The sequence below is a fragment of the Tetrao urogallus genome (assembly GCF_951394365.1).
Source record: "Tetrao urogallus genome assembly, chromosome: 20".
In the NCBI taxonomy this organism is placed as follows: domain Eukaryota; kingdom Metazoa; phylum Chordata; class Aves; order Galliformes; family Phasianidae; genus Tetrao; species Tetrao urogallus.
In genome coordinates, this window is record NC_136833.1 from 1,546,300 (window position 1) to 1,562,527 (window position 16,228).

A 16,228-nucleotide genomic window follows, 5' to 3' on the forward strand; every position below is an offset into this window, starting at 1 on the left:
TAAGGAAGCAGAGAAGAGAATTATGTTCAAGGCTCTGCTTCTGAAATGTATCCCCTGAAGGAATGTGCACTTTCATCTGGGGCCGAAGATCTTGCAGACAAATATTTTTTAAAGGAAAAAGACTGAGAGCCTATCAGGTTTCTCTCTCAATGCTATCGCAGCACCTGGGTGCTTCCCCTTTTCCCAGGGCAAAAGGAGAACAAAGCATAAGGAGACGCAGGGTTTCACACACAGTTTGAAGTGGAGAAGACACAGTGTGCCCAGAGCTGCCCCCGGCCTTGCTCCCCTGCACAGCCATCGGCCTGGGGAGCTGCAGCACAGCAGTGCAAACAGCCTGGGCGTCCTGCTCCCATGCTGCCTCCAAAATCCCCTTAAGTGAAAAAAAAATCAGCAAAAGTGAATCAGAGAAACGTCATTCTCTCGGTGCTACTGAGTGCATGCTAAAGCTTCTCTGCCTCATCAGCAGCTTTGGCTCAAGGAAGAGTTACTTGCTGTTTATAAGCCCTGTATGTTTCTGGTAAACCAGTTCTGCAGTGCCGGTTCCTTCCTCCCTGTAGGTTGTGTAGCCGTTCCTCCTCCCTTGCTAGCAGTGCTGCACTGAAAGCCCAGTGGAACATCAGATGGAGACACTGCAGTGCTTTGTTTTCTTCTCTCCTTAACTGCTTCTTTTTTTTTTTTTTTCTTTTAGCATTTTAAAAACACAATGCACTCATGAACGCTTGTAAAATTCCTCATAAAGTTTACTGTGCCACAGGATTATAGAATACCTCTCAGAACTACGGATAAACAGCTAATCTTAGACCTGTCACCAGAAAGAACTAATATATTTCAAAAAGCTATTAGCCCTTAAACCAAAAGCAACACAGAATTTGATTTGGAGCAACAGGCTATAAAGCATTGAAATTGTTTGGCAACTCTGCATTGAAAGCAGGTGGGAGAAGCTGTTAGAGCCCCGGTATTTATTTTATTCTGCTACTTAAGGCATATTTTACATAGTTTCTAAAATCTGCATATCAAAACTAATATTAATTAAGGATATTTGAAAAAATTGCTGAGCAATGGATTTACCTCACGTTTTCAGGAAGCAGAAGACTGTTTCTCATGCTACAGAACAAAAGCAGGGAGGGTAGTAAATATCACATACAAAAAATAGTGAACCATAAATAGCTTTTGCATTTTTATATGGCTTCATACCTTTAAGGAGCTATAGAACCATCAGCACTGACCATAACCAACCAGATATGAGCAATATCCATTTTGTGGATGGGAACACTAAAGCACACCCATTAGTCCTTAAGGCCCTGCTGCTCCGAAGGGCTGCACTGCAGCGGGGCAGGGCTGGTGGGGGGCGCCAGGAAGGATAAGAGAATGTCTGGGGAACGCAAGGGGGAAACACAGTTTGTGATTCTCACACATAAAACCAAAGCGTATCTCGTCTCCCACCTTTCTTCCATTCCCTTTATGAAAGCTTTGTCCTTTCTCCTCGCCCAGCAGTGATGCTGTTCCAATGTGGGTTTCTCTGCCCACCATACCTGCATCTTCTACGCAGAGTGATTCCTGCAGAAAGAATAACGCTCATAAGAAAAATATTTCTGGTTTTTCTGTGGGAAATAACCCACTGTGTGCAACAACAACTTCCCCTCCCCCCAAAAAAACTGCTCACATCTCAGAGATAATTAAGGAAAGGAGGTATCAGAATAATTAGCAAGCACTGCTGCTCCTGCCTCCTACTGCAAGAGTAGGGGCATATCAGCATAGTGGTGTGCTGCTGGTCCTCACAAGAGGCTTTGGTGCTTGCTTGCAACCCATTAGACGTGTATATATATGAGGAGGAGCCAAATTCTATGATTTTATTAAAAACAGGTTTCAGTGATGAAGAAATTACACCTCATCTCCCTTCATTCAATGGAGTGTAAGCAGTATGATGCTGACTCATAGCACGGTGCTGTCACAGTGTCATAAACACTTCAAATAAAGCACTTGTGGTGAGGAGCAGATAGTTCTGGAAAGAAAGCACTGCTCTTATAGCCCACAGAGGTCTGATCATCACATGGTAACCAGATCTGCAGGCCTGGGAGGCTGAGCACATCCCACCAGCAGCCTGGTAAACATCCTTCAGCTTCCAGAATTCACATGGAAGAGCCACAGGGTTTCACTGTTCACAAACTCTAAACTGCTCTAAACTATTTCAGGGCATATTTACAGCAAATCAAACAGCTAATATGGGACGTGCGTGTCTGGCCATCTCCCTTAACTGATGCTATAAGCCCTCTTCTGTCCCAGCTGGATACAGAGGAAGGCACATGCAAGCAGGAAACCCCTTTGTGTAGTGAGATGGACGTGGTATGGCTCCGAGCAGACATACATGCCTGTCTGCTTTGTGGGTAAAACAGTGGAAACCTGCTTCCAAACTGAGCATTTGTGAAAAGTCCTGTGGATGGATTTTTTTCTGCCTGTACAAAATTCCATCAAGCGAGTGGAGCATTTTGGAAATTTCATCTATGCATAAATTAAAAACACACACACAAAAAAAACAAATACCACCCACCAGAAAAGCTACTCGCTCACTCAGCTGCTAAGCTGCCTGCAGTGGTTTACTATTGAAGAAGGAAGAATCACAGACAGGACCACTCAGCAGGAGAAATTCAACAGGCTAAGAGCAGCCCAGACGTACACCAGCTGTTCCTTTGCAGGTTTAACAGAATGAGAAGAACTACATACAAATTATTCTGAACTCCAACTTTACTCTAGGTCTGAGGCCTCCCAGTTGTAGCCACCAGCTGGAGGGCTTGGTCTGTCCCCTTTGGAGTCAGAGGTCCACACACAGAACACGTACATGCTTCCTGATGCTGGTAAGCACGTAGTCCTGTGAGAAGCCAGTGGCTCCATTGACTGGTGGTGTGGAGGGAAAAAGTTACTGAGATCAAATCAGAACAAATCAGTGAATAAGAAAACATTATTGACTGGAATTAATCCTTCCATTTGTTTGTGAATTGCTTGCAAAGATGCATTTGATTTCTGTTCTGAGGACAGCCTCCGTAGTGCAATTGGAATCTGAAGGCACACATTATAGCCTGTCAGTCGTTCCGCAAAGTTGCAATTCCTTCTTAAGTAAAGGGTTGGGATAATACCTGCATTAACTCAAACCTGCTTAAGCCCTGTGTTTAAAATTTCATTACAATAGCTCCCTGAATTGAATCACATCAGTAATCATATGTGCAAGTCTGTTTGAGTTGTCATGCTGTTTGTCTAGCTCTATTCTGGCTTATGAGATTGTTTTTGATGAACAGCTACAAGGTGACTCCGTTAATTTGGACTACGATTCAACCGGGAAAGAAAATAAACTTTGACATACCAGATGTAATAAGCCAATAAGGAGTAAATTTTAACTAAGCTGATGTTTTGTACGTGGTTGTTCAAATGCAGTGAACTCAAACAACTCAATAGAGTTTTTTATATAGATGATATTCTCTAGCTTGTGTCAACCACTCATATTCCAACTATTCATGTCTGTAATTCATCAATTATCTGTGAATCCTGGACTTGCTCAGTTTTTTGCAAAATCTCTGAATAAGGTGATAACCGACTGCTCAAAGAAAGTCCTTAGGGTCTATATATGCATTAGGGGCATCTCCACAGCAATCAATGCTGAAATGCTAAAACATTTTGGTGTATAGTGGATTCTGCTGCTGAACAAGTGTGTGCTGAATCTCTTTCTTCAGTGCAGGGAGTCTGCAAAGGATCTGCTTTTCAAACTCTGCCTTGGGTGGGATAATGAATGGTCTTTCAGCTGTGTTATCAAAGAAGAAGGCTTGTAGGCAAAGCTTTCAGCTTTTCTTGTAGGTGTAGCTTTAATCACTAGGGACTACGCTGAGGCAAATAAGCCTGTTGATGTGGTATTTCTCTGAAATAAGGAGCTGGTGTTGCTCCTTTAAAGAGCTTCCAATGCCTGAAACAACACTGTGTGTGTGTGTGTGTGTGTGTGTGTGTGTGTAAGCATTCTGCTTAGAAAGAACAGCTAGGTCATATTTTCTGTACTGATCTATCTTCCCTCTATATCATTAAGGGCACTTTCACAGAAGCAAGAGCCTTTTCAGGGATCTCGTCTGCTACAGAGGCTTCTTCCCCTAACTGAAGTTCAACCCTCCCTAGATGCTTCTTTTTCATTTCCTCAGCAGACAAACAATTGTATCGCATCAGCTGCTCAGGGGAGGGGAGCTGAACTTCAAGGGAAGGCAAAAAAAAAAAAAAAAAAAAAAAGAAACCTAAGCAAAAGACAAACATAAAGCATCGTTAATAAATGGCAGGTCAACCAGAGATGATTTCCCATATGCTTCCCATATGGTCCTTTAATGAAAACATTACTGGGATACTGGGATCTGCGTTTGCTGGGTATGTAGCCAGAGATAAAGGCATGTTCAAATCGAGTACTGGAGGCTGAGAAATGCAACATCTCTCACCTTCAGTATTAGGCAGGACTATAAAATACAACACTTTTATGGCATATTAGATGTGAGACGCTTAGATACAGAGTGAAAGCCATCATCCACCAACCATTATTTGGATTTTTATCATGGACTAATATTTGACACTTTTATTTAATACCAAGTAGAGCTTTACTTAGAGACCACCCCCATTCATATCCCTGGAACAGATCACATAGCAATTTTTATCGTGTTATGGATAAGAAAAGCAAAGCCCAGTCTTCTGTAAACACCTTAAATATAACTCACTGAGTGAAATGGCAGTGACAGTGGTTTAAAACTGGAATTGTTTGCCTTCTTCTACATCCTGAATGCATGATTCCACAATTATTAAAGAATACGCCACACTTTTCAGCCAGGAAGAGCCTTGCTGTTTTGCAGCAGCAACCTGATTCAGTACACACAGGTCTGACGCCTGTTGTAGCAGCCCTGCAGGTCCGCAAGCTAACTCTGATATAATGCATCATCCTGCTACAAGCCAGTGTTTATAGCACTTCTCAAATCCAGAGGCAAACATCAAGAGGAATAAAAAGGGCCTGTACACAGGGAGCGTGGTTTCGGCTAGTATGGGGAGGAAGATCCTTAAGAAGGAGCAGGAGATCAAATTGCATCCAAAAGTTGGTATTCACTCCAGGAACTGAGGAACACCACAGTCCCAGGGAGGTCACAGGGAAGGCAGAGAGCAAACCCTGCAATGTTACATGATGTGCCAGTGCTCAGAGACCCACCCAAGTCAGCCTGCACTCAGAATGCTGCCCAGTTCAAAAGTGCATGCACTATATGGTGTTTTTTTGTTAACATCTGTGTAGGCTGAGGTCAGTTCAGCTCTGAGCTGACGACAGTTAAAACAGCCAGTAAACACCAAATCCCTACCACACTGCAAAGGGCAGCAACGTACACCACAGCTTTTCAGAGCATAAAACATCAAAGGGGAAACGGAGAACCTCCAGTGCCTCCTGACCACTCCTCCTCGGGTAAATCCATACCTGTTCACATCTCAGATATCAGAAGCAGGCTTTGGTGGTCATTTATAAAGGGCCACAAGTGAGAGCTTGTGAATGCAGTGCCTTGATTATTGTCAGAGAAAAAAAAGCGTAAAGATGGAGCTACACCTGGGGCTGCCTGACTGACAGCACTGCAATTAGCCCATACTCACATCCCAGGAGAAACCTTGCAGTTCAGCACAAGTCTCTTAAAGGGCAACATTATTCAGACATTATCAAGCACTTGTCTTTGATCTGCACAGTTCGTGTATGTACTTGTCTAGTGCATATTAACTTGTCCAAGGTGGATGAGTATTTCCTTTAGATTTTAATTTAATACTATGCCTGCCTCGTGCTCTCTGTGGCTTACATATGCTCAAACAACACAGCAGTCCAACACAGCAATGCCACTGAACACCCAGCACTGCTGCGTGCTCCTCTGTGCCACCCTCACTCATAGCTCTCAACAAAACCCCAGTCCTTCAGCCTAATTTGAACAGCTTCTGTCTGCCACAAAGCACTTCACAGCATGGGAAAGGACCCCCTCCTGGCTCATCAGGTTTAATTACCTATTGAACTGCCTCATATTGCTACTTTTATTAAGGGATCATGCCCACAACATTAATGAATCCGACAGCCCATAGAGGGGCACCTTGAATAGCAGGTCCTCATTTCTGAGCGATTTGCCAATGCCTCCCAGGGGTCCTGTGGTGACAGCAGGCAGCCAGCCCCACACGCAGCCAGCAGACCTCCTTCCTCCTCCCCTCAAGGCCCTCCTCCAAGGGACCAGATCGAACCTGGCAAATTTTATTTGCCTGACTGGCAGAGATGCTCCGCAGGAAGGAGGCAAGGATTTGGATAATCAAATCCCAAAGTATTTCCTTGGTTTGCTATTGTTTTTTTTTGTTTGTTTGTTTGTTTTTGTGTGTGTGTGCTTTATTAATTGCCAAGCTCTTTATTATACATTGCACACTGTGCTATTTGCTAGCCAAAGGAAAACAATAAATCTATAAGAAAACAGGATATTTTAGAGATGACAAATTGTGGTGGAAAATACTCAAATAGCACAAAGTGCTTTTGAGGAAAATTTAAGTTCTGCTGTATTATTTATGGCTCTTAAAAACATGAGGCACAGGCAGGTCCTTTCTGTTTCCCCTGCCTCTGTTTCCCAGTGAGGATCTCAGCAGAGCATTCAAGTGTCTCTGCCAGGAGAGCCTGGGTTTGCCTACCTGAGTGCTGTGGACTGAGCCACTCAAAGTCATTCCTACACCAAAGCTGCAGCAGGGGCCTTTTTACCTGGATGGCACCAAAACAAGAGGCATATGTTAAATGTCTTAAATGTAAAGATGTTAAATGTATTATTCCTCCAGAATCACCCATGCTTGCATTGCAGTTTCTCACAGATTGATGTAGCATCATTCTTCCTGTCTCAACACCGGGGTTTTGCATTAGCTCTTGAAGATTAGTGCAAATTACCTTTCATCCTCGGTTTAAAGAAAAATGAGGTGAGCAACTGAACTTAACACAGCAACAGAAGGAACTTCTCATAGCCCCACATCTTTGAGAGGTGTGAGCAGAAACGCAGGGGACTGGGTCCAAAAGGCCACAGTTCCAAGTGGCAGTTCATGCACCAGCAGCACAACCTACCTCCCAGCTTTAGGACAGCACTGCAGGCTGTTGTTGCACTGAAGTCTGCAAGAACATTCAGGCATGCAATGATTTGAGCCAATTTGTGGTGCTCACAGTACTGCACGTTTTCCCTTTTTTTTTTCCCCTCCAGTGAGACAAAAGCATGGAATCGATTTCTCTGAGCCAAATCCCTCATGTGACAAATATACAGCTACATTAAAATATCTGGCAGCTTCACTCTCCTCCAACTCAACATAAAAATTCAGATCATCTGGGATACTCAAGCAAGCCAAAGCCAAAGCAGAAGATGCGAAGGTTTGTAAGAGTTGGTCATACTTCTGTTTCCTCTCTCTTAAAGACTGTTATACTGTGACTAATATACTCCAGAAAGTACAGCATCAAGTTTACAATAGAAAGATTGGTTATGTTGTTCTTTCTTCCCCTGCAAATACACTAAATACTCACCAACAGAATTTTACAACTGCTCAGCTGTAGCACTGTAAAAAATTAAATCATGCATATTCGCTTTCACAAGATCCAAGTCTTCAGTAACAAAGCAAGTCTATTAGAATATAAAACAATTGTTTACACATCCCAGCTTGATACAGTATTTGGGTTTTTTTCCAGATGACATCTGTGAATTTACAAAATAGCAATATACCATAGTTCTTAAGGGAGAAAAACTTATTTCCTCAATTTATCTCCTTAGAGAGAGAGAGAGAGAAACGGAGATCTTAGCAAATACACTGAGCTATGAAAGCTTTTGTCCCTGGGACAAGGCATACTGCACTCTGGAGCACTGTGTTCATTACACAGAGCTGAAGGAAGCATGATCAGACCTGCTGGCTCTGACCATAAGGACAGCCCACAATGCTCAAGCCTGCATGCAGAGCCCCATCCAGCTGCATGGGGAACCTATCCCAGAGGCCAAGGGGTACAAAAGCAGCTGGACACAGACTCAGCATCTTCCTGTTCCTCACCAGAAGCATCTGCACATGCAGACAGCCTGTCCAAACAGCCTCTGTGGTCATCAGAGCCCAGATATCAAACAAGCTCTGTTCAGATTTACACCCATCACAGGAATGATGTCACAGGGATTCAATTCTGTAATTCCACCAGAGGTGAGCTTTGAGCAAAGCATGTCGATAGAAAACAGGGAGAGGAAAAAAAAAAAACAAAAACCAAGATGCTCCATATAGGCTAAGTGACTTGTATCAGGCAACATACGTCAGGAAACAGCAGGTTTGAATTCATGGAACTTTGGGCTGAATCTCTGCATTCTGTGCTAAGTCTGCCGTTAAAGTTGAAGAAAAACTAGATAAATAGATTCAGCAATGGGCTTTTTATCCCTAGTTTAAAAACCCACAGTTAGTTCTCCAGAGGAGTTTCTCCTAGTCTCACTGTGAGGCTGTTTCAAGCAGGAAGCTGGGTTATGAACCCCAAATGGGAATTTACGTGAACATCAAGCAATCAGAGCGCTGCAACACTGGTTCTAATTAGCAGCACTAAAGCGTACTGCAGACAGCACCATTTCCCCTTCGATGTCTGCTTCTCCTTGTCCTATGAGATGACTCCCATGGAATGTAGAAACTGAGCAAAGTACAGCTCTGAATTCAGATCAGAGTTTGGAATGAAAGATTCCAGAGGGAAAAGCCCACCTATCACTGGAATCAGCTGCTGGCAAGGCAGCCCAGCTGCTCCACAGATCAGAACAAAGCCACACCAAAAAGCCAACAGTGTCACGCTATGAAAGCTCTATTTTAGGTGAGATGCCTGTAAGACTGAAATAGTCATCTGCCTGGTGCAGGTGGCTTCCACACAGGACTCCATGTTGTGTCCTGCCAGATGTTTTCTACTGACTGAGGTCAAGGATAAAGCTGAAAAAATGAAAGGAGAACAGCAGGGAGGAATAAAACCAAAGGGCTGAGAATTGCTCTTCAGGGCTTTTCTTTCTCATACTGTCCAACCTCTTGCCTAGCATTTTTCTCCGTGGCCACAGTGTTTGTTACTCACCAGCAGGTCTCTGGGTACAGACAGCTCTGGGCCACACCTGTGTGTTGCTGCTTGCTTCAGCCAAGACCTTTTTCGTTAGCAATCTTTGATGAAAGTCACTCAGATTCAGCCACCATCTCAATGCATGTTATTTGTCCACTCAAAGATGCCATGGATGAGGGCAGCCAGTAAGTGCCCACAGACATTCCCCTTATCCAAATCACACACTTTCCAAAACCTTTCCTTGAGCCCAGCAAATCAAAATACCCCTGCAAAGGCTTGGGTCCCCTTCCCTTCTTCCCTCTCCTTTCTACATGAAAGACCTTTTGCAGTTCAGCAGTCCTGGTTCCGGCCACGATGAGCCAGACTCAGCAGCCAATGTGGAGGCAAGCACAGGACATGCCAAATCCTGATGTGTCCTGGAAGCCCTTTCTTCTCTGGGTAGCTTCACCCTGAACAAAACCACCTCCCTGATCTACATACAGTATCAGGCAAGATCAAAAATTAGAAAAGGCAGGCAATACTTCATTCATACAGTTGTTAAAGATCAGTTGCACTTACACCTCAAACAGTTATTCCCTATTTTTATCCTCTAATTTTTTTTTTGCCAGTTTTCTTTGGTGTTGACACGTTTCTGTACTCCATCACTAAGTAGAGTTGCTGCTCGCTATTGAACAGATGCTGCTATTCATGCCTGCAAGAGAATTGACCTCTAGATGTAGTTTGCTTTGTTTTCGAAGCATTTTCTTCCTTTTAGATAAAAGCCATCAAATTAAAGCAAGCTATTTTTTCCCCATTTTTAGAGCATCATAGAACACACAATCATAAAACAGTATGTTTAAACACCTTTTCTAAATCAAGTAAAAACCATTCCATCTTGACGGCAACCAAAACTGATAGCTCTTCCTACACATTATGAACACAGCAGATGTTAAGAAGTTGTTTAATCTTGTTTAGAATGCTTGAGGTAAAAAGCTGTGGCTTTCAAATACGTACAAAGAAGGTCAGAGAACTAAAATGCCTTGAAACAGTTTTGCTCAAGGGCCACTGGGATCTGAAGTGACCTCTATAATTTCTCAAGTTCCCAAACTTCATTATTCTAAGTCCACTTTTCCCTTTTGATGTTTTTACTATGCAGAAGGTGGGTGTTGCCTTCAGCATATCTAAAACTTTTAAGCATTTTTGATTTATTCTCCTTGAAAGGTTCATCTACCTGAGGCTGAAGCTAATGATCGGAGATCCATTGAAGTGTAGACTTACTATAATTACATTTGTAACCCCATCATGAGGACAGCTTTACAGTTTCTCCTGGATGTTCGAGAGCACAGTAACCCCTCTCAGCCTCAAAGCCACAAAACTGTTTTATAGAAGTTACTGTTTTTTAGAAAGTTTCCTCTTGTTTTACAACAGGATATTGGATCTTTACATCAGTTCATTCCTATGGACAACATCTACAACAAAATGTCACGAGGCTGATCCGATTCCTTTCGGAAGCACCACTGCCCTACTGCTACCAACCTGGACTCACAAACACCAGAGGAATTGGACTCGAGGTTCCTTGCAAGTTTGCTTCAACTAGGATACTCTATTTTAAAGGAAGATTATGGCAGAGAGGCCTTCACTCTGTAGCTTTTCTTCTAATAAGTCTGTTGGATCTCCTAGTAAAGCATTTTCTACAAGCATTTTCATATTCTTAATTTGATGGTACGGATGCATTCTTTGAGGTAATTTAGTTCATCTCAGCCACAAAAGAAACCCAAACAACTCATTATCCAAGATCAATTTGGTCATTGATTGAAAGCAAGGCTAACTTCCTGTATTTATTCTCGTGTTTAAAGTTCAAAAGTACCAACTGGACATTTTTTGACAGCATGAAAGCCTACCCCTCTAATCCTCTCTGCTATTACAGTGTTGCTCATCTTCACTTGACAGAGAATGATCGAAAACTGTTCTGCAAAAAAGGTGAGAAAGTACAGGATTTAACTCAGGTATAGAATATAATATCAGCACCAGAGCTGGAAACCAAGACAAAGCTAGAGGTCATGGAGGCCTCCTGCAAATATGCATTGCATATCATAAAATAAGAGCCCGACCTGACGTGGTGAAGGCAACAAGAAAATTTCTTATCCTAGCAGGCCCTGTACAAGACCCTGCAGCACAGCTCTGGAGGAGGCTGCATTTGTTCTGTATCTTTTCCGTAGGGATGCGCTGTCAGTGAATTCCTTTCCCCGAGCAAAGAATAGACAGACCAAGGAGAAGGGTCACAGCCTTCTGCGCCTCCAGCGCTTCACTCGGGGCCAGGACGAGGCAGGAGATGTCAGTGTGGTATGAGCTTTCATCAGGAAGATATACCAACTCATCCCCTCTGTTTGCCTCCTCAGAAAAGATGTGGTCAGGCATTCAGCCCTGCCCTGCAGACAGCTCTTCTGAGTTTTTCTGCAGCTCTTCTGCAGTTTTAACACTCACACAATCCTCTTTGTTCTTGTACCAAAGCTTGCAACATGCCACAATTGCTCTGCGATAGGGCACCAACCTGCCAAGCACGACTGCCCCGGCATCCGTCCACAGCTCTGCTGGCTCCTGCTGCACCTCAGAGAGGCCACCATGGTCGACAACAACAAGGCTGTCTTCCCTTACTAGAGAGGGAGACAGAACTCAAAAGGAGTAGCACCTTTAATTACAAATCTATTTGTCTACACTAACTGCAGCCAGAAGGCATTATTATTAACACACTTTTTTTCATCAGGCCTTAATTGCCTCATTCAAGCCAATGAATTATGCCATACTCAAGTTACAGTTCGTTCTTGATAACACTAAAAGGGGGAATTACATGAACTCTAGTGTACCTCCCTGCTTTCTCATTTGGAGGACCTAGCCTGAAAGGTAAGATTTCTGAAAGACATTACCCATTTTCCTTCCATCTATTTATTAGAAATATCTAGATATCATCGCTCCTGTCAGCTCCTACGAGAAATATTTAAGGACATATGGAAGAAGTTGCCTTTCAGAATCCATCCTCTGTTCACCTGGTTTTCTTTTGATCTATCAGTACCCAGCATAACTTAATTTTAGGAAGGTGCATACAGATCTGTTGCGCTAATTGGCAATTAGTGGGGAAACGTGGTAGAGTCTACCAGGCTATTATAGACCCACTCCAAAACCAGGGCTGGTTAAGAAGGGTTCTTATTTTCAATTTCCAGTGCTCCCAAGTTAGCCACTTTAACTCAAAGAAAAAGATTATACAGTAAAATAAATGAGTCGACTTCTCATCCTAGCCCTTGCCCCAGCTTCCAAACACACACAGCAGCTCTGGGGTTGCAGGTCTGTGCACATCAGCCCGTGTCACATAACCAGAATAGCTCTCCTCAGTTGAGATAACACTGAATACTTTAGGTAGAAAAAGGCAGTCACACATCTACAGCAGTAAGGGATCTCTAGTCAAACCATGACAAATTTTACCTTTATTTACATTAAAGAGCGTCCAAATGGTGCTCAGCAATGGCTCATTGACGCTATGGGAGTTCTTTAAGTAACAGAGCCTTCACCACACCTGAGGAGACAAAGAAGTTATTCTTATAGCACTGTACCATATACTTTGATGTAGCTTTGCAATTGCGCTGAGAATGGATTTAAAAGTGCTAAGATACTGTAAATGTAATGAAAGATGAGATTTGTAGTGTCCTGGAGTCAAAGTACCCATGACAATCCTCTGCTGTGCCACAGGACTCATAGTCTAGTTTCTCAGTATTTGACTAAAAGTGACTTTTCATAAGATGTGAGGTCCCAGAGAGATTTTTCTCTTAATCCCTATGGATTTCACTGCCTCCAGCTGTAATGGAAGACAGCATCCACAGCTGCAGGGTCCTCACTTTCAGCTAGTCCCAAGAGCATTTAAAGCTTTAAGAAGATCTACCTAAATTGCTCCCAGTTGCAGTGCACAACAAGCTGCCACGAAGGATGCTCAAATAACCCACTAGGTAAAAAACAGACCAACAGTCCGCCAAACTTGTCTAGCTAGAGACCTGTGAGCACTGCACCACTGCAGCAGCTCATGAGTTCCACCAGTACAGAGCCCCAGTTGACATAAGAACTTGGACAGTCCCAGGCTCGGTACATCCTGCTCAAGCAAACCAGTGCACATACCCTCACTGCCTTTTAGCAAGCCCTGCTTTTCTGGCCAACTACTATGAACTGAGTGGTGTGGTGTATCTGTTACATCTTACCTGTCCTTCCCTTAATGAATTGCTCTTTATTGCCTGTCACTAGACGATGAGCATCTCTGAGCACACTTGAACGCTCTTCCTTTGAAAACTCCTGGTGACACAACCATAGGTCAGATCATAACTGCAACTTCGATCCATTACTAATTTTGTTTTCCAGAATGATCTCATGGCACAAACCTCTGCCCCAGCCAACCGCAGCTGCTGTTGCTGTGTGAATAGAAGCGGTCTTTCTTTTTTTCTTTTAATTTTTCCCCTCCTGTTTTTCCCAGTAGTGAACATTTTAGTACACAGGCTGGTTCTTTCTGGTATTTTGAATGTGCACTATTGTTTTGAACACATTCATTATTCACGAGCTTTTGACTTTTTAATTGTAAAAATAAACCCTAATGGGTTTTAGGATTGCCAGCTGTCTTAGGGCTCGGTGCTGTACTGTTTGACAAAAGAGCTCCTGTTTCCAAGCCCTAACTCATCGCTTAAGTATTTATTGTATTCAACATGTGGAAAAAGTCCCACTGAAGCCTATGGAAGCAAGTATTCACTTTAATTTAAACATTGCTCAAGTGCTCTGAGACTGGGACACCTCTGCCCCTACATTAGAGATCAAAGTTTTAAAGGACTGGATTTAAAAAGATCCTAGCAGTTAAAAGTCATATTGGCTTGATCCTCACTCTACTGCAGGTACCCCAAAAAAGCACCACACCTCTCTAAGAACAGGCTAGTAAGAGAATGGCACACTGCTGGTGATGCTCAACATCTGCTCAGCAGATGGACAGCGGTTTCTTCTGCCAGGACTGAGATTCTCTGTCTGTGGAGACACAACCTGAAGAAGCTTTGGAAAGGAAACTGTAAGAAAAATGAGGTTTACATGAGGAGCAGGACAATGAGGCTCCATGAAGTGAGCAGTGAGCACCCTCACCCACGGAAAAAAAATGGGCTTCCTTTGACTGCAGGTAACCAGTGGTTAGCAGAACAAAAAGCTCCAGGAACCCAAACTGACTGCTCAGTCGTTCTACCTGATCACAGTAATCAGGTCCTCAAATAGGCAGCCGGAAAAAACAATATTCCTACCAGACCTAACCCGATTGGCACGTATAGACACAGCTCTCAAAGGACAAAACACTGCAAAAAAAATAACACAAAACCCTAAGTTGACAATGTTTTCACCATATCATAAAAACACTGTAAGCTTGGTCATATTTTAAAAGTTCTCCCCATTGAGTCAGGCTTTCTGTGCTTCCTCTCCAGTTGCAATTAATGAAAAACAGAAATAAAAACCTTTTAACTAAAAATGTTAATCCTTCTGTCTAGTTGAAAATTATCTTGGAAGAGCAGGTTTTAAAAATTAATAAGCTCTTAAAGCACAAATGATTTTCTAATAAACCTTCTCATTTGAAATTAAGTGAATTTTCTAACTGGGATACAAGTATTTTCAAGTATTTTCAGGTTGACTCATGGCAAGGAGGTAAGGAAAAAGAAAATTTTCACACAGGAGTCAATTAAGTGTTTTTACATTCAAACTAATACAAGGTCAGTTTCCAACAAGTGTGCGGGCAAATCAAAGAAAATTTCATGTACATGCATTCCTTAAATCTGCAGGCGATCGATTTAATGCATTTTGCTTCTTTATTCGGTTGTAGCTAAGAACATGCTAGTATAAATAAACGACATGACCTCAGTAATGGCTTCATTAAAAGTAAAAACACAAGGTGAGCGTTGTAAGTGATCTTTCTTGCTGACAGTATTGAATTTATACTAAATGCTGAAGATGGTTACATAAATCTACTCTTTCTTCATAGAAGGGTTGCCTGCTATAGGTTATTCTTCCTCACCTATCCAATTTAGTTTTAAGACACGATACTGGTGTAGTGCCCCCCTGGGTTACTGCAGACACAGCCTGAAACATCTCGCTGTCAGGACCTTCCTTCTCCTTCGCATTTATTTTATACCTCTCCAGTTTCACCTCCTTTCTGTCTTGAATAATTCCTCTCCGTATTTTTGTTCTTCAAATGTTTATAGCGTATTACATTCTATCCCTTCCTCCATCACTTTCAGAACCTTCTAGAACTTTTCTTTACTAACCGAATCCTTCAGGCTCCTGTTAATTTCTTACCTACCCTTCTCTGACCATCTCCTCAGTTACAATAGCTTCACAGTGGTGGAAGTAATCAATGTAATTCATTTGGGGTGCACTTATGTAAACACTTTATAGATAAGCGCAGCCAAGTGGATTAAGTAAAGTTCATGTAGGTAACGAATTCAGTTCCAGCACATACAGATGCTCCTCACTCACCAAGCACAAGAGTTTCGTACAAGACTTGCAAAGCTGGCTACAGCAGCTCTGGATAAAGCAGCATTGGTGGCAGTGGTCTGAAGAACGGAACAATGCAAAAAGTTGTCACTGGTGGTTTCTTTTCAAGGCCACTGCTGTGATTCTTACACTGACACTGTATGGGGTTTTGTTCCTCTAAGACACCATGAACTCTAGAATAGGAATTCCAGCTCTTGTGCATTCAAGCAAAGATCAACGGGGGAAGAAAGCATAAAGTCTACATCATCCTGACTGTTATAAGCCCTGGAGCTCTTCTGTGAATGGGAGCCTGGAATTCACAATAACAAGGCAATTCCATTCCTCTCTCTCTCTAGAAGAGAGGGTTTAAATCCCCAGGCTGAGAGCGTCCTCACATGCCCTCTGTAGTTCAACTTTAGGCACCTTGTCCCCATTTCCAATATCTACCAGGTATCTTTCATGCACAATGAAATCCTAGGGTCAAACATGAAATAAATTCCTTTTTAAAAGAGATTTCTCAGTGTTACTATAAAAACAGGTAGTTTTGGTTTTTTTTTTCCCCATAGTCACCTGTTGCTTTTCAGCAAGGTCAATCAAGCCAAGAGAAGACTGGAAGATATAATAGGACTG